At 47.5% G+C, this 17,834-nt stretch overlaps 1 protein-coding gene across 2 annotated transcripts in view; it reads left to right on the top strand.

The window, feature by feature from the left end:
• Positions 1-16,304: 16,304 nt before the first annotated feature.
• WNT11 (Wnt family member 11) overlaps positions 16,305-17,834 on the top strand; it is a 31,890-nt gene continuing 30,360 nt past the window's right edge. The window contains exon 1 of one of the 2 annotated variants that reach the window (XM_005024087.6): positions 16,305-16,602. The gene's annotated coding sequence lies outside the window, so the exon portion shown is untranslated. The remainder of the gene's footprint in view (positions 16,603-17,834) is intronic. The other variant, XM_005024086.6, reaches the window with a different exon arrangement.

Here is a 17,834-nt window from a genome sequence, read left to right on the forward strand (position 1 = left end):
GCTGCATGCACATTAACCCAGGGTTCAAACACCTAAAGGAGTAAGGTGAAAGCCCAGAAAATGCAAAACTGAGATCCTTCAGACACTTGCTGGAAATGCTCGCAGCCTTATGGGGGGAGCTGTAAATAAATTCGTGCTGAGATGTTTGAATTTTTCAGAGGCCATTCAGGCTGCTGCAAGGTGAGCAAGCACCATGGGGCTGTGAGAACACACAAGTGCATAGGAAAAAAAAAAGAGGAAATGTTGCAACAAGCAGTGTGAGGCCTTCTCGCTCCAGATGAATTAGTTCAGCACACACTGCCCGAGTAAATAGTGTCAGGTAAATATTGCTGCCTTATACGTGGTCTCGTATCTCGGGGGATGTGTACAGCCCTGGCCTATGGGGAGTGGTTTGGTGCACGGTGTGATTTGGGGAAGATGGTCCAGTCACATGAAAAAGCAGCTGAAATTGGCTTTGGGGAGGAAGCTGGCCAAAAACAAAACAAAACAAAACAAAAACAAAACAATCAGTTTTCATGCTAATTTTAATAACTGCTTTGTAAGAAAGGGGCTGCTATCTCTCAGGAGCAAAGGAATCCTCTCGGGTGCATCGGGAAGGGACGTTTTGTTTTCTCCGCCAGCAACAACCCCAGTGGGGAGGGTGCTCCTCATGCTCAACCCCTTCCCTCATCCTACAGCCGTGTGTGCTTCCACAAAAAGCAACCACTGCAATGTCCAGTCGCGTTTTGGGCTGATTCCAGGAGATTGAGCTATTATTGGAATGACCAGCTTCCCTCGCCATTAAAAATCCCACTCCGCTCAGGAACGAGCATCCGGCCAACGCTGTTACACCCCTAAATGTGCTCTCTGCAAATGATGCGTACCTGGCAGCAGCGCAGCTCTGCCTTCCTTTTCGTGACCTAAAAGCTGATTTTTTTCCCCCAGCTCGGAGGCTTTTCCAGACCTTAACATCACACCCGCCCCGTTTGGCCTCCCAGCAAAACGTCCGTCTGTCCGTCCCCTCCGCGGGTACCCAGGGAGCCGGGGGGGAAATAATCACCCTGCAAAATGAAGTCCTGGGCTGTCGCTGCCCCCCCCCCTCCACTAATACGTTTTTGTGATGTGGATTTGTGTCGACAGAGCGAGACGCCCGGCTCTCTCCTCCTGATGAACACGTCCCGCGAGGACCATGATGGAGTTCCTGCGAAATTTTTCCCGCTGACCTTTTTCTCCGTGGAGGAGCGGGAATGTGTCTCCGAGCGAAGGCCGGGGACAGCAGAGAGCATGTTATAATGCTGGAAAATGTGACTGCGTCTTTGTGGAATGCCATTTTCCCCCCCACACACCACCACCATCACCACCACCTTTCCCCTTTCCTTTTTTCTCCCTCTCCCCCGTTCGGAAAGCGCAGCGCTGAAAAGTTGAAAATTTAAGGCGAAAAAATTGCAGCCTGCTCCCCGCCTCCTTCTCTTCCCAGCTCCGTCTGAACAAGCAGCCAAGCTGTTAAATGCTTTTACCTGCTGTGTCCGAGTCAAAAGTTAAATAATGTGTGAACGAATGGGGAAGGAAAACACCAGGCGGAGAGGGGGCGGCGGGAGAGAGCCCCTCGTACAAGCAGATAATTGTTACGTTATGAGAAACAAACAGCACGCTGCTCCTCTCCGGGTCTGTGTCGGGGACATCTTGACAGGTCCATCTGAAGTTAATTACGTGCCTCTCGCTGCTTTTCACCCCGCCGATGGGGCCGGGTCCTGCAACCACACGCCAGTTGCCACATCTCTTCTTCCTGGGGCTCCTTTGCTGCTCCTTGATGCTGGGAAGCTTTTGCTGTCTAATCCTATGGATTTTGCGTTGAGATGTTGGTGTAACTTTGCTTGTTTCCACCAAATTCGCCCTCACCCCATGTCCAGCAATGCCACCAGCAAACCTCACCCATCCCACCTTCCTCCCCGTGGCACGGTGGCCGGGGTCTCTGTGGATTATTGGATTTAAATGCAAGCAGTTGGGCTGGTGTGGTGATTGAAGGGGTTTTTTTTTTGGTCCCTACTCACCATGCAGGACAGGATTCATCCCACCACCATCAGCGATCAGATGTCCCCAGCTGCCCTGAGCTGCCTTTGGAGGGTGGCTCACCTGTCTTCTCCCATGCTTGGATTTAGGACTGTATCAGAGAATCCCTCTACGTTGATTATAAATGAATCCTGGGCAGGACTACTTTGGATAGAGGGGACGTGCTGTGAAATGGATTTGGTCAGATATCTCCTGCCTCACGCATAGAAATGTGTGGCACACGCATTAAGGGTGCTAATTTAGTCTCCCTCTTGCTTTAATATTGCTTTTATAGTGGTTCACATTCAAAGTGATGAGGAGTTCAGGGAGAAGAAAGGAGAGGTTGGGTTTCCTTCAAACTCTTCTCCCGAGGCCTGTGTTTGTGGTGCTGGATCCGTTTTTTAAAAGGAGGGACCAAAGACAGGAGATTGAATGTGCATGGCTTGAAATGGGCAACATCTCCTCCCTTGCCTGTATCAACTGGGGTGAACCCAGGGCTACCCAGGATGCCCCTCCTTGAGGGTTTTCCTGCACTGCTGACCAAAACCTTTGGACACCAAAAGTTGAGTTTGAGTCCATCCTGATGGTCCTCACCCCCTGGGGCGAGATGTCTCCAGGGTCCTGGTGGGCACGGGGCGTGAGTCTGAACCCACGCCACCCACAGCCCCTCTAGCATTATCCCAGCTGGCTTCACACCCTGAAACATCAGGTTTCATGCTAGAAAACACCACTCCGGTGGTCTGCAGCACAGCCCGCATATTATTTCAGACAGCTCGGCTTGGCCAAAACACACAAAACAGTTGTTACGTCTTGGGGCCAGAGGGGCAGCACGTGAGCTGGGGGAAAGCTGGCAACACGAGCTTCGGAGCAGGGATGTGCTCCAGATGGGACCAGATGAGCGGTGTGGACACCTCCCAGTCCATACCCTCATCCCCAGAGGGAATTTCTGTCCTCTGCTATTTGTCATTGCAGACATGGCCACTGAGCCCAACCTCTTGGGGCTTCTGTGTCTCTTTGCGTGGTCTTAACCACTTTAACCACTGTTCCCTGGGGGAAGATGTCTGGCTATGTCCATCACCCGGCCACAGGCTGAAACAGTGCCAAAAACTTGCCATCCTCAGTCCCAGGAGTTAAAAAACATTAAAATGTTGGCCTAGCTACATCCTGCTCCCAGGACCCACTCTTGGTTGGCATGTGCTGCCCTGGATCATGTCTTCTAGCTTGCATTTGTGTGAACCCAACAGATCAAAACCGATCATCTACACTCCGTATAGATGTGTGCCCTCCCCGTGGAGAGATAGGACGGTGAGGAAAAGCATGAAAAGCTTTTGCTCCTCGAGTCCATGTCCTGTGACGTTTGCTTCAATTTTGAAGTTCAGATAAAACCAGATAAAACTTGAAAGAAAACCTCAACTGAAAGAAAACCCAGAAGCAGTTTCACCTTAGCAGCCACAGAGAGACCACCAGGTGTTTGCTCGGGGCTGGCGTGCTTTGCCCTGCTTCTTCAGAGGTGTTCACATCTCATCTCCATCTCAAACCCCAATCCCAGACGATCTTCATCTGCCCAGAGTTTTGCTTGGCATTTACACCCTTCTAATAATGATGTTTCTATTCTCCCGGGCATCTTCATCAATACAAACGGAGCTCCTATGGCTTTGTACTCCAAGGATGAATTTTGATGAGCCCCTTCAGCTGTTACTTGAAGTCACTTTATGCATGTACTACGACCCTGCTTTCTGGCTTTCTAATTTGGTTGGAAAGCTCCCACAACAACAACAACAAAATCAATTGCAAGTAAATAAGCTGTGCCACATGCTCTACAACAAATTTTAAATCAATTGCAAGTAAATAAGTAGCGCCACATGCTCCACAACAAATTTACGATCTGGATGCCCTCAAGACGTCTAAGTAAAGACTGCATTTTGCTTGTTTTTGTTTTTGTTTTTCAAACATTTTATTTGGCAGATGTTCCTGGACGACCAGGGCCCAGTGGTGAACTGAACAAGACTTGTAGCCATGCTTACGAGATTGCAAGCATTCCTAAGGGTCTTGGAGAGAACACCAAATGAAATAGCTTTAAATAGGGTTGAAGGCACTTTATCAAAATTTCTCTTTCTTCTTCCCCCAAGGGAAAATGTATCTTAGAGGACTCTTGTGTTCCTATCACTCACAGATAGACAGGAAAACAACTCATTTATGTTCCCTCATCTGAGCAGACCTGCCTCTAGCCTACCATGCATTTTTAATATTCGTCCTAAAAACATTCCAGGTACAGTTCTAGGTGCTGGCGGGATTTCAGAAATGCTTTTGTGCTGCATGCCAAAATGCTAAAAGCAGGGCTAGATTGTGTCATCGCTTTCCAATCAAGCCTCTCTAGGCCTCTTGTTGTAAGTTTCTAAAAAAGTTACATGTAAAATAGTGAGCAAGGACTTTCGATATAGCTTAAAACTGGGGTTCCTGCTTGCAGCTGCTGTACGTGGTTTGGGGTGCCCTGCTGAAGGACCTGGTCCTGTCTGGGTTCACATGGCAGCAGCAAGGAGAGGAGAATATTTTTGCTTGGCTTAGCTTGCCCATTTGCTCCGTTTTGTACCAAATTAGATCATCATATTTTACAATTCCATCCCAAGCAGGAAATCTAGACTACGGATCAGTGGCTGCCCTAATTTTTATTGGCAAATCATGATCTTTATTGGTGGAATTATGAGCTAACTGGACTTTACAGTCTTTGTGTAATGAAGCCAATATATTACTACCAGTGTGATGTTTCAAATTTAATGTATCAAGGAACAAAGGTAGCTTTCTTCTTTCTTTTTCTTTTCTTTTCTTTTCTTTTCTTTTCTTTTCTTTTCTTTTCTTTTCTTTTCTTTTCTTTTCTTTTCTTTTCTTTTCTTTTCTTTTCTTTTCTTTTCTTTTCTTTTCTTTTCTTTTCTTTTCTTCTCTTCTCTTCTCTTCTCTTCTCTTCTCTTCTCTTCTCTTCTCTTCTCTTCTCTTCTCTTCTCTTCTCTTCTCTTCTCTTCTCTTCTCTTCTCTTCTCTTCTCTTCTCTTCTCTTCTCTTCTCTTCTCTTCTCTTCTCTTCTCTTCTCTTCTCTTCTCTTCTCTTCTCTTTCCTTTCCTTTCCTTTCCTTTCCTTTCCTTTCCTTTCCTTTCCTTTCCTTTCCTTTCCTTTCCTTTCCTTTCCTTTCCTTTCCTTTCCTTTCCTTTCCTTTCCTTTCCTTTCCTTTCCTTTCCTTTCCTTTCCTTTCCTTTCCTTTCCTTTCCTTTCCTTTCCTTTCCTTTCCTTTCCTTTCCTTTCCTGTGTGTGTGCTCATTTTCATTCTTCTCCTTTTCACTCTTTTCACTCCCCCCTTCTCTCCTTTCTTCCATCTGTCCTTCCCTCCTTCCTTCCTTCCTTTCTCCCTCCCTTTCCTCCTGTATTGACAGCTACTCTGTCACTCCAACAAGGAAGCAGCTACATTGACAAAAGTGATGGGTATTAGAAGGAGAAAAGAGCCAATAATAGTAAGATGCAATGTTGGTTTATTTCTTTGTTTGCTGGTACAGCTGTGGTGAGAACTGCTTCTCGACCCAAGTTGATCCCACTGATACATGAGATGGATCCCTAAAACCAGACATCACAGATGCTAAAGTTTTGGACTCTTCAAATGCCCTTTGAAGCATTCCCTCTCCCTCCACTGTCTATACAAGACCCAGAAATTTGCTGTAAGTGTTTAAAAACAGCTGGGGTGAACCACCCCCCTCCCTTCACCTTCCCCTAGGGTCTGTCCCAAGGAGCTGGAATCCAGGTGGAAAGGCCGAGGAGAGAAACAGGGACACAGGGTGAAATCACCAGATTGCTCAGCAGTGATAAACTCCAGCAAGACTTTATGTTTCACCTCCAAAAAAAAGTAAAAACAAAGAACAACAAAAAAACACACCAAAATTAAAACCAAACCCCAGCCCTTTCTGGGCTTTTATTTGTTTGTTTTCAGTCTGGGAAGAATCACAGCAGTGGGGTGTGAAGGATGTGAAGGATCAGACCCGTGGTGTTACCGGAGGAACCGAAGGATCACTTCTGGCCTCTCTGATCCTGGGATGTGTTTGCAGCACGAGCAGCGATTAAAAGCCACAGTTTGTTTGTAAACCATGCAAAATTAACATGGCACAATAAACACGGAGCCCCACGATGTTGCTTTTACCGTCTCCATCCAGAGCAAAGCCTTGCTTTAATACTGCCTTCACATGTCTTGAGTGTGTAACATTTACTTAATTCCTCATTGTTAAAAACTCCAGAGGAAGAATGGGCTCATCCTAGCCCCTTTTGGACCACAGTTCTGAGCTATTAATCTGCCATGTCAGCATATTTTATTAATACCCCTTTTCCTGCGGACGATAGGCAGAATGCACCGTAAGTCGCTTACCATCTGTGGTGTAAGTGTGTTGTAAAGTATCTTTCTTCTGCAGCTTATTGCTTTGATAGATTAGGGGTTTGTACAGCCGTGATGCCTCATCCCATCAATTTTAGGCTCTCAAGAGAGCCCTAGCAGCCGAGGTATCTGCTCACCGCAAAAGACTTTAGTGGCATTATCCTCACCATGCTCCCACAGGCCAGGAAAGTGCTATTACACCCGCTGTCCAGATGAGGAACTGGTGGCCAAGCTGCATTGCTTTAATTAAGAGCATGTTTTTCCTTCTGCTCCCTGTGCAGATAAGCAGGGGAGAGATAAGCAGGCCTAGAAGGGAACAGAGTTGTGGAGCTGGGACTGGAAACTTTGCTAGAGGTGTCCTCCAGCATCCCAGCCACCGAGCAGCATCCATGGGAGGAAAGCTCATCCATCACCTCACAGCATTTTAGATGCACTTAAAAACTAGGTGCCTCGGTGTAAAGAATTACCTCAAGATAAAAAAAAAAAAGGAGGAGGAGAGAGGCACCACGATGGAAAGTCATTTTCCAGCCTAGAGGAGGCATCTGAAAAAAGTGAGCTGAACTGGAAGAGTGCTTGCCCCATCCCACCATAGCCACAAGATATGATTATCATTGCACTTTATTTATTTATTTATTTATTTTATTTACAGAGATCAGGAATTTGTGAGTACCTGCTATATCACCAGTTCCCGTTCCACATCCCCTGATGCAATTTACCCCAGTAAACCCCTGTCCATGGCTCAGCTCTGTTGAGTCCTCAACTCTGTTCCTCCTTGAGGACATGGCTGCAGAGCTGGTGGAAAATTTGATCCACTGAATGGAAGATTTTTGGCCTAGGAACCATATATTGGTGGGTTGGAACTGCTGACAAACCCAAAAAACACCTGAAACAAAATGATCTTTAGAATAGGGCTTCAAAGATTTGTATATGCTATATAAAATATGGAGCAAGGGGGAAAAAGATGCCTTTTAGTGACATCTAACAAAACATAATGAGTGTAGGCTTTGAATAAAAGTATATCTAAAATGAGTTAAGCAATTCCTTGTGAAGAGCTCAAGAGCAGACAGTTCAAACATAAGACACCTGTGAGGATGGGGAACAAAGATGTCAGTAAAAGGAATAAAGTGTATCAGCTGTAATCTGTAGTCCAGGAGATGCAGAGGAGACCATGGCAGGTTAGATGTGGCATTGTCCGGCTGGATTTTCTCCTTGTTTTTGTCCCCAGATGTCGAAAACCAAAGTGAACCGTCCCTCCTTGCTGCCCTTGAGGACTCATCTCCCACACCTTGATGTGCTCAGCCCACTAAAGCTCTCCTTTGTGTGAAAGCAATTCAGCATACTCAGAGTTAAATCAGATTTGCTATCCAACCAAGACCTGGCAGCTGAATTTCAGCCCAGCACAAGCTTTTATGATCAAATTATAGACCCCGGGAAAAGAAAGAAAAAAAAAATAAAAGAAAGAAAAAAAGTGAGTCTGAGGTTTATAATGGAAATCATGACAGATCCGTGATTGTAGTAGCAGGAACAGCATCATTGTAACATGGCCACAAACTGGTGCCATCCTGTGGGGAAATATAAAAGGGAAAAAAAAAGCATCTGGAGTGCCCTTGGTACTCCCAAAATGTTTGAGGACGTAGGTGCCATGACTGGATGGGAAAAGGGCTTTTTGCCAAGACAAGATTTGAAGGATGAAACCTCCTTATCCCCGTCACAAAACAGCACAAAAACCCTCGGTGCTGTTTTGATCCATGGACAATGGATCTGTGGTTTCTGCATCAAAGCTGGAGCAAGAAACTCTGCTCAGGTCAGTTCTTCAGCACTTCATGTCCTTGAGATAGGGAAAATTATACATACCCATTTCTAGGGTGGGTGGCACCAGCTCTACATGAATAAGCCCCAATTATACGAGGCAAAGCAATTCTGGATGCAGTGATATTTCACAGTGGAGGTCTAACAAGGTGGAGGTGCAGTCTTTTCCAACATTTAAGTAAAAAAAAATAATAATATAAAGCTTCTGGATCTCATCTTTATTATTATCTGGCCATAAAGGGAGGGAAAGCATTTGCGAGCTGCTTGCAAATCCCAGCTTCTGAACTCCTGTTCTACATCCCAGTTTTGCAAGAAGCCTGGTCCATCCTCTCCAGTACCTCTTAAAACCATGGAGCAGAAATTACATTTTGGCTCTGGCAGAAAGTGAAAGCCAAGACTGATACAATAAAAAAACAATGGCCACATTTTATTGCCTTGCTCACCCATGGTTTCTTGAGCATGACTTATGGAAGCTTTGATTTACACTGGTGCAAGCTTTATCTGCTGCTGTCTTGGCCAGCTCATTCTTAATACTGAGACCTGTGGGCCTCTCCCGCCTTTCTTGGTTAAATAAATTAAAGCAAATATAAACGTTAATGGAAGCCACTTTATTTATGGCTGGAGTTGAACGCTGTCTCTTGCACCATGGGTCCAATCCAAAACCCATTAATCCAAAGCCTACTGACATCCCCGCATCAAGCCCTATCTTTTGTGTTTTTCCTCCTCGTGACAAAAGGGGCAGCTAAAAAAAATAATTTTCAACGGGATTGCATTATCCCAGCAAAGCCATTTTGCACAAAACGTTCAACCCTTGGCACCTCTGGGGAGGCAGAGCACTGGGGATATTTTAGTGGCTGTTGTTTGAAGGCTGAAGATATTCCTCCTGCAGCGAGGCCTCCCCCCTCTCCTCTCCATGCCAGCCGTCCCAGCCTCTAACTATCTCCCCGGGAAATGTTTTGCCATGCATCACCCGCTGTTTGTGGCCAAACACTTTTTTGGCTCCTTTGCACGATAGAGAACCTACTTGCAGCTCTTCAGACACTCTCAGATTGTTCCGTGCCAAACCTTTATTTTTTTGGCTGGGTTGGACGGAGAGATCTTTCTGCTGTATTTTTTTTTTTAACTGTTATTATTTTAATATTATTGTTTATTTAGAGATACTTTTTGTCACATGTACTTGGCTAACTGCTGGCTTGCCATTGCAGTCTGCCTTAATGCATTCTGGTATGCTCTTTTCCCCTTATATTTCACCTTGCCCAATTCCCAAAATAAAACCACACAAAAGCAACTAAAGGGAGCAAGATTAAAAGAAAGGGACAATACAAAGGCCAAAAAAAAAAAAAAAAAAAAAAAAAAAAAAAAAAAAAAGTAGAATAATATGGGATCTGTCCTGCAGAGTACTAGGATGAGTCAGTAAATGAAGCTGTTGTGTTTTCAAATGGAAATAGCAAGTTCTGGGTTATTCTTGCAGCATAACATTTTAGTGTTACTGCCACCATGGGATGGATGGGAGAAGCAACAAGAAGGATGATCAGCTCCCCAATTAATATGAATTATTATAGTGCACCAAGGCTCTGTCTCTTCATATCTGATCATTCCTGTTGATATTAATAGAGATTTTCCACTGTGTTGTGTAGGGTCTGGATGCAGAGGCTGAAAGTCAAGAAAAAGCTGTTGGTCAGACCTCTAGCATGGAGCAGACCAGGGAATCTCCCCAAAATGATTATGGCTTCAAGCCCCCAACTTCTGTGTTGTTGTCCAAGCCTCTGTGAGCTCAAGGAGCTGGCCATCTAACAGATCATGGTCATTCAAGGAGGCATGGTGTTTTCTATCTGTTATGGTCGGCATTTAAAAATAAAGAATACCATTTACATTGCATCACTGGCATTTTGGGAACCCTGTCTTTCTTTGATGAATGGGCTGGCAGCAGCTTGGTAAACCTCCCAGGTTCCTGAAGGTGCCATGAAATCTCCTTAAACCCATTTTGCGGGGTTTGGCGAGGACCAGGGATGGAGACAGGATGAAAAGAGGGGATTTTGCATTGTTTCTTCAGACATTTGTGGCTGGTCTGTGAGAAAAGACTGAAATTATTTTCCCTTTTTCTCCATGCACATCAACAACAGTGGGCTGTGGGGACGCGCCCAGGTAGGGCAGATCGAACAAGTCCCCATTTCCCTTCCCCCTCATCTCACGAACTTAATGAACTTCATCTTAATTCACCTTAATGAACTGCCTGCAATCACCACGCCAAACCCTTGTCTTTCGGAGCAGAGTGATGAACGGCTTCCAAATCTGGCATTTTGCTGAGGACAGAATGAGCTCCGTGAATATTGACACTGAAAATAAATTCAAGTAAAACAGTTTAATGAATACTTGTAGATTTTATGCAATTAAGTGGCCGAGCTGATATGCAATGAGCAGGATGGCCTCCAACAGATAGTGAAGCAGTGCTTCAGGGAAAAGGAGCAAATGCCTGCCTGGCTTTTCAAGCCACCCTATAATTTACCCCTGGTAGCGTTCTAGGTTAAAAATAAAGTAACCCAATGCTCAGACAGGCCTTGAATCTGTATGACATCTTCGGAAATGCTATACCTTGCTCAGCACCTATTTCATAATCGTTTCACGAAAGTCATAAATGAAATCATAATTTCATTTTGGCACACGATGCAGCTGTCGGAACGCCGAGGTCCTTGTCCACAGGCTCTGGCTGTTACAAACCTTATCGTGACATCATGGGCAAATGTAAACTGTGGTATTGGGTTTCTCTAAAGTAAAACAACGGTCGGACAAGTTGTTTAGAGAGGTGTGCGTGTCTGCGTGGGGACACACACAGAGGGGAGATGAATGGATGCTCTGCAGGGCCACTCGCTTGGAAGGCTTCCATCGCGGACGGGGAACCCAACCCCACAATCGGGTGTTGGGAGGTGAACAGAAATCCCAGCTGAGCTGTCAAGGTGGGAGCAGACAGAGAGCACAACACCCCACTCAGGAAAAAAAAAATAAAAAATCGCTCTTGTCAACAAAAAGGACTCATCTGCAATATTTTCCAGGCTGTTTTAGATAACAATGAAACAACAAGCCTGCGTGTTTCTGGGAAAGGTTTTCAGAGCATCCCCTTGAAGACTGTTCCTTAGTAAAACTGCCTGCTGGAAGGGAGGATGCTCCAAGTTGGATATTTAAAGGCTTTTAAGGAAAATCAGAGACCAGGTTTTCAGAAGCTGGTGTGCCAGCTGTGCAAGTGGAAGAGCATCTCCTGGTGCCTATATCTGCGACAGGTCTTTAGGAGAAACCCTATAGAATTCCCTATTTCTGGGAAAACATTCCTATTTCTGGCCAGGGTAACCTGGCCCTAATGCTGCCTTGCATGAGAGCTCCTGAGACCAGCTGCCTTAGAGCAAAACCTGGCACAGCTCTGTCCCGGGCCATGCATCCCATCACAGTCAGAATGAGTTTGGGGATCAGGGACTGGGTTAAAAATGGCCAGAAATAGGGATGCCTAACAAATGTCTTGCTCACAGACGAGGTGTTTTTACTCTCAGCCAGCATTTACAAAGCTGGGATCATAACAGGAGATGTTCCCCTGAACATTTCGCAATATCCCTCCTATTCCAAAAAGGTTATTGGGACTTTTTATCTTTTCCAGTTGGTCTCCATCTCTCTGCTCTTGCAAGTCACTGTTATTAATTACGCCTCCACGATTAAGCCCCCTGTGAGGAGGACCCCAGATCCTGCACTGCAGCAAGGGAGGGGTTACTGGACTTCTTCGCAGGGAAGAGAAAGCATCACCCCACCCTGAAGGGATCATCCAGCGCTGGAGAGAGGAGCTGACAGCTGGTTTTTATTAGGATGGAGGCCTTAAAAGGCAGCGTTGGGGTAGGGGTGGGACCTTGGGTCCGAGGGAGAAGCTTGCTCTGCTCATTCCATGGGCTGTGGAGGTCGGGGCTTGCTCGGTTTGTGGCCAAATGGCACAGGAGTCGAGAGGCTCTGCTTTGGTTTTCTTCTGGCTGGTGATGGGGGAGAAGAGCTGGCCCCTGCTGGGGCTCCTGCAGTGCAGGTGATGATGCTAAAGGCAAGGTGAGGGAGAGAAACCCCACTGACATGGGGGCAGAAGGAGACGTGGCTCTGAATCCTGCCCCTTAACAGGCAGGTACATGGGGTGTCAGTGCCCGAAAATCTCTGTTATTTAAGGGCAGGGTTGGAGGAGAAAAGAGGCAGGAGAAAGCAGAGCTGTGAGGCTGCAGGCTTGCATACCACTGTGATCTTCTGCGAGATGTCTGGTGGGGGTAAAATCTCAGGTTGCTGCAATTTTACAGCCCTACAGGGCTGGCCGTGCATGCCAGAGGGAGGACAAGTGGTGGCCTCCTCCCCTTTTAAACCTGTCCTGGCTCTAGGTAAAAGGGAGTTTGCATAGAGCCTCTGTAACTTGTAGCTAATGTCACCATACTTTAAGCACTACAAAGAGAGACACTGAGCTTTTGTGCCACTCTTTTTTGGGACAGAAATCTGTGGTTTTGTTTTTGTATTTTTTTTTCTTTGTTTTGTTTTGTTCTGTTTTGTTACTCACTTTACAGCCAGGCACTTCTCCCTGGGTGCAGTACAGAAGTAAGGCCAGGAAGGGACATATCCAGTCATGTACCGATGTATTTGCCCCTCAGGAGCATCAATTCTTGCTATTTGGCAGGCTAGGGGGAACAATTCTCATGTATTTACCTCGGTCTTGCTTTTAATTTGGAGGAACCTCAGTCACTGAGCCCTTACTTTCATAGACGTTCCTGCTTTCAAGCATTTTGCAGAAGATGTGAGCATCAAATGGTCCTTGTTTGTTTTCCCTGTCAGAAGACAAAGAACCTGGGTCAATATTCAAAACCCATACAAGTGCATTCATTTGGCTTATTTTAGTACAAGAAAAACCTTTAAAAAAATGTATCAGTGCTTATAATTGAAACTTAGAGGCATGGTAAAGTACTTACGCTGCAGCCTGTGCCTGAAGATGACCAGGATAATTATTTAAAAGAGGGGAATGGCATCCTGTCACAGGGCCCGCTGTCACATGCCTTGGCACTTTCTGGTCATAAATAATTAAAAAAATAATAATCCGCAACATTTATAAATGGCTCCTTCGACTGTCACATGCAGAACACACACTAATGCTGGGTGAAGTGTTATCCTAACCCCTCTGCGTGTGTGATGGCTTACATAGCTCGCTCGTAGCACGCAGCATCTTGAAACCCGCTGATAAAACCGTAATACCACACCCCACAGTATACATAACCATGTCATGTTAATAAATATTTGCAGAGTGCCACGGCTTGGCACAGGGCTTGGGAGATTTTTAGACGAGGGAGCACGGCCCCCCGCTCCAGGAGAGTTTACACTGGGGTCCTGGTTCTGCACATGTTTAATGTTATCGTGAGTCATCCATGGAGGGGCTTCTCTCTTTGTGGGGGGAACGGGAGAAGAAGAGAGGGTGAGAAGACACCCGCAGAGAAACTAATGACAAATGATGCTACCGAAGGCAGCATGGGTGGCATTAGTAACAGAATATGCCTTTATATTTTTTTTTTCATCTATGTGGTTGGTTGAGCTCCTCCGCATCTTAATGGTAGCCCTCTCTCAGTGGCGATGTGTGGTTTGTGGAGGTTGTGGAGGTCTGCAACAGCATTAGGGCTTCTGCAGGGGGATGCAGGACTCACCCCGTTATGTTTGGGGTCAGGGACAGGACCAGATGCTGGCTGAAGGGACCCTCGCTGACGACTGATGTCCCCTCGCCATGCACTCTCCTAGTGCATCCTACCAGATTTGGGGGGGGGGGTTCACATCTCAGAGATCCCAAACCTGCTGCAACAGATGGCCACAAAGCCTTATTTCCAGCCTTTCTGACAGGCTTAAAAATTTCCTTTTACTACCCCAAAAACACTTCTCGAGATTCCCAAGGAGACGATTTTCCAGACATTTCCTTCAGGCTAATAATTATGTCACTTTGGAAATACAATCCAGAAAACAACGTCCCCCTGTCTGCACTTCCAATAACGGGTGGATGCATCCCTTCCCCACGTTCCCCCATGTCTTTGCAGGTTGAGGTGCCAACGAAGGGTATTTGCTCAACCACCCCTTGCTTCCCGTGGGGTTTGTTCAGCTGGCAGTCCTAAAAGCTCCTGGGAAATCCCAGCTCTGGTTTATTTATGGGCGCACTGGTGGGGCCAGCTCTCTTCCACGAAAATCCCATGGAAGGTGGTGAATCAAGTTGTCTTCTGCGGATGAAGGTGTCAATATCTTCCACCAACAAATGCACTAGGAAACCTAATGAGTGCTAAACTTCTAGATTTTAGCCCTTTTCTGGGGAATCAGGTCCTGTCAAATAACCCCCTACATGCACATTGAGGCAGCTCCCTATTTCCACTGTGCCCCAAAACCATCCGTGCCTTACCACCAGACCCCAATGTGTGCGTGAGCTGCAGGAGGCAAAGACCCGCGGCGGTTTAGCAGTGACACCCGCGACTCAGCAAAGCACTTAGAGCACAACGTGTCACATAGAGATTAGGAGGAATTAAACACGTGCTGAAAGGTTTTGGCACATCAGAGCCCGGGGGCTTGTCTGTGCAAGACATTGTCTGAGATTAAAAGGTTTGGGGTGGTTTTAAAGTCCCTAAAGCTCTTCCTGAATAACTCCCTGTATGCATGTGGTTAGTCTAGAGCACATATCCTACACCATTTATGTATCCTATATAGCTTTTCTCACTAGTTTCTTGTGTTTTATCCCACCTTTTGACATTTTTATGTCCTTCTGTCTCCCTCATTCCTTATTCCTGCCTCCACACCATCATCGTTGGCCACCCAACTCCCATCACCAATACCTAGACCATGAAGGTGGGACATGCCTTGCCGTGCTGGGTTTGCACAGCCCCAAGAACAGCAGGTGCCTACTGCAAAAATACAGGTCCTAAAGCTGCTGCTGTCTCCCACCTCAGCTCCTGTTGGTTAATAACAACTGCAATTTTCCCCAAAGACTTTAAAAATTAAGGTAATTTGGAAAAAAAAAAAAAGGCTATTCATGGTGAAACTGGGGAAGCAAGCTGAAGTGCAAGAGATATTCCAGACAATTTCCCCATGTAAATGAGTTCCTGCTGGAGAGCTCTGATGAAACATGTGAGGAGGAGGAGGACACACTCCTAGGGGCAATGGGGTGGGAGAAGGTTGGGGAAAAGGGGGTCTCAGGCTTTGGGAATTTGGGATTGTGTGTGCAGGGTTCCTTGCAGTTCACATAGGAAAGTCCATTTATGACCCATCTATATGAACGTGATCTTTCCAGCACAGGGAGACACACACAAAAGTATTATCCCATATAAATAGCTTTTCCCAAAATAGACCTTAAGGAAATTTACTGAGTCTCTTAGTGCTGGGGTTAAAGCACTCATTCTCTTCTTTCCTTTCACCTGAAACCCATGATGAAGCAAAATGACACAGGTACCTTTGCAACCAGTGCCAATTTGTTCACAGGCCAGAGCTGACACACAAGTCATAAATTCAGACCCATGAGGTTGAGAAGCCAGCCGTGCTTCCTTTTCTTTCCCCCTTATGTTGTTTTTTTTTTTTTTTTTTTTTTTTGGAGGCACGCAGTCATCAAGCCTCCATCGCTGATACAGGCATGAAAGGAAAAATCAGATGCCGGCATCTGAACTTTCCCCTGATTAAAGGCAGATCAAAGCCGGGGAGGTTGTGAAAGCCGTCAGGACGCGGGAGGCAGGACGGACGTGCGACCGCGGTGGTGAGATTTCGGAGCCCCGCAGGAGAACCCAATCCACCTGCCAGCCCCGTGCGTGAACGGTATCTTTGTCCTTTAATTGGGACGGCAGCCTGGCGGCCCCGCTAGCTAATCATCCTCCGGAGAGGCCACGCTTCCAGGTTTCCGGCTGAAAACACCAGCTAGCCATTTCTGTTGCTAATCATTAACCGCTCAATTAAGAAGGAGCGCCCCGCGTGGTCCCCAGACCCTCGGAGGCTCCACCACCACAGAGGACCCCCCTTGGCATCCCCCAAAGCTGAGTGGGGGATCATCTCAGAGGGAGGGCTCCAGGGGGTGCCCCCCAAGCCTCCACCCTCCCAGCCTTGCGTGGAGGGTGGGATTGGAGCCCCACGGAGCCTCTCGCTCGCCCCCCCTGGTCCCTACCCTAGGAGGGATGCGAGGGGCGCACGGCGCTCCTGGCCCGAGCCCTTTGTTATGCTAATCCGGGCTGACATCACGCCGCATATCAAAGCCGCGGGGACCGCATATAAGGAGGCTCCACGGGCGAAGAGGCAGAGGAACCCCGGCCTCCGCTCTGCCCTGGCCTCTGCTGCACCCACACAAACCCCATTGCGGAGGTAAGGAGGGATTCGGATGGGGGACGGGCAGCCAGACGCTGCCGGGACCCCCCGTAAGGGATGGGGCATCCTGAAGTCGTGGAGGTGAAAGAGTAGAAATAGGGGTGCTGAGGGGAGGCTGGGGTGTGTGGGGTGATGGGGGATTTGGGGTTTGGAGGCTGCAAGGGAAAGGGGAGACTCAGGGGGGGAAAGGGAGAGGGGAGACCCAAGGGCTGCAAGGAACGGGGGAGACTCAGAGGGTGTGGAGATATCGGAGACTCCGAGTCTTTGGGGAGACCCAAAAACTAAGAGAGCGGAGCCCCAGGGTTTGGGATGGAAAGGGGAGACCTGGCGGGGCTAAAAGGGAACGGGGAGAGGCAGAAGTTTGTAGGGACAGCTGAGGTCTGGGTGCTGCAAGGGGAGACTCGGGGCTGCAAGCGTGGAGGGAGATGCACGGAGAGAGGCGAGCGGGAGGCTGCGGGGTTGCAGGGACCCCCGGGGGCTGCAAGGGAGAAGGGAGATTCAGAGGGTTAAAAGCCAGAGGGGAGAGCCGGGAGCTACAGGGAGAGGGGAAGCTGCACGGAAAGGGGAGATCTGGGGGCTGCATCAGCCCCACACCCCCTGCTCAATCCCCTTGCTCCCCATCCCCACTGCACTGCCCTTGAAAAGAAGCGGGGGGCAGGTGGGTGCCTTTCCTGCTTGGCTGGAAAAAAAATAAAAGTGGGATTGATACTCACAGATTTAGGTACAGCTCGCATTGCCTCTTCCCGTCCCGGCACGGGCTCTCGGAGGTGTCAGATGGGAGCGATTTCTGCGTGCAGGGAAGGTTTTCTGCACGCAAGAGCGGGGCTGGCTGCAAACAGCCCCGGGGTGGAGGGAGAAGGGGGCTCAGAGTTAAAACCAGCGCTGGTTTGGGGAGTCCACAGGCCACTTGCTGCTGGTTTGATCAGTGACCCAGAGCTCTCCAGAGCTGTAAACATCACGTCTGCCCCGACGAGGCTCCCTCCTTCCCTCCCCTTGCAAATTCCTCTCGCAAACGTAACCTGTGCTGGAGCAGAGTGGAAAAAGGAGTTATTGCCTCCCCAAATAACAGGGGCGCGATCGCTGGCCAAACTTGTGGCTCTTGGGGTGGGGGGTAGATGATAATTTCCATTCCTTCCTGGAAAAAAAAAAAAAAGAAGAAAGATTTTTCTTTTTTTCAAGGCAGGGACGTGTGATGTTGGCTGGTCAGGGTTAGTGAGACCATCTGAGAC

Source organism: Anas platyrhynchos, chromosome 1 (genome assembly GCF_047663525.1).
Source record: "Anas platyrhynchos isolate ZD024472 breed Pekin duck chromosome 1, IASCAAS_PekinDuck_T2T, whole genome shotgun sequence".
Classification (NCBI taxonomy): Eukaryota; Metazoa; Chordata; class Aves; order Anseriformes; family Anatidae; genus Anas; species Anas platyrhynchos.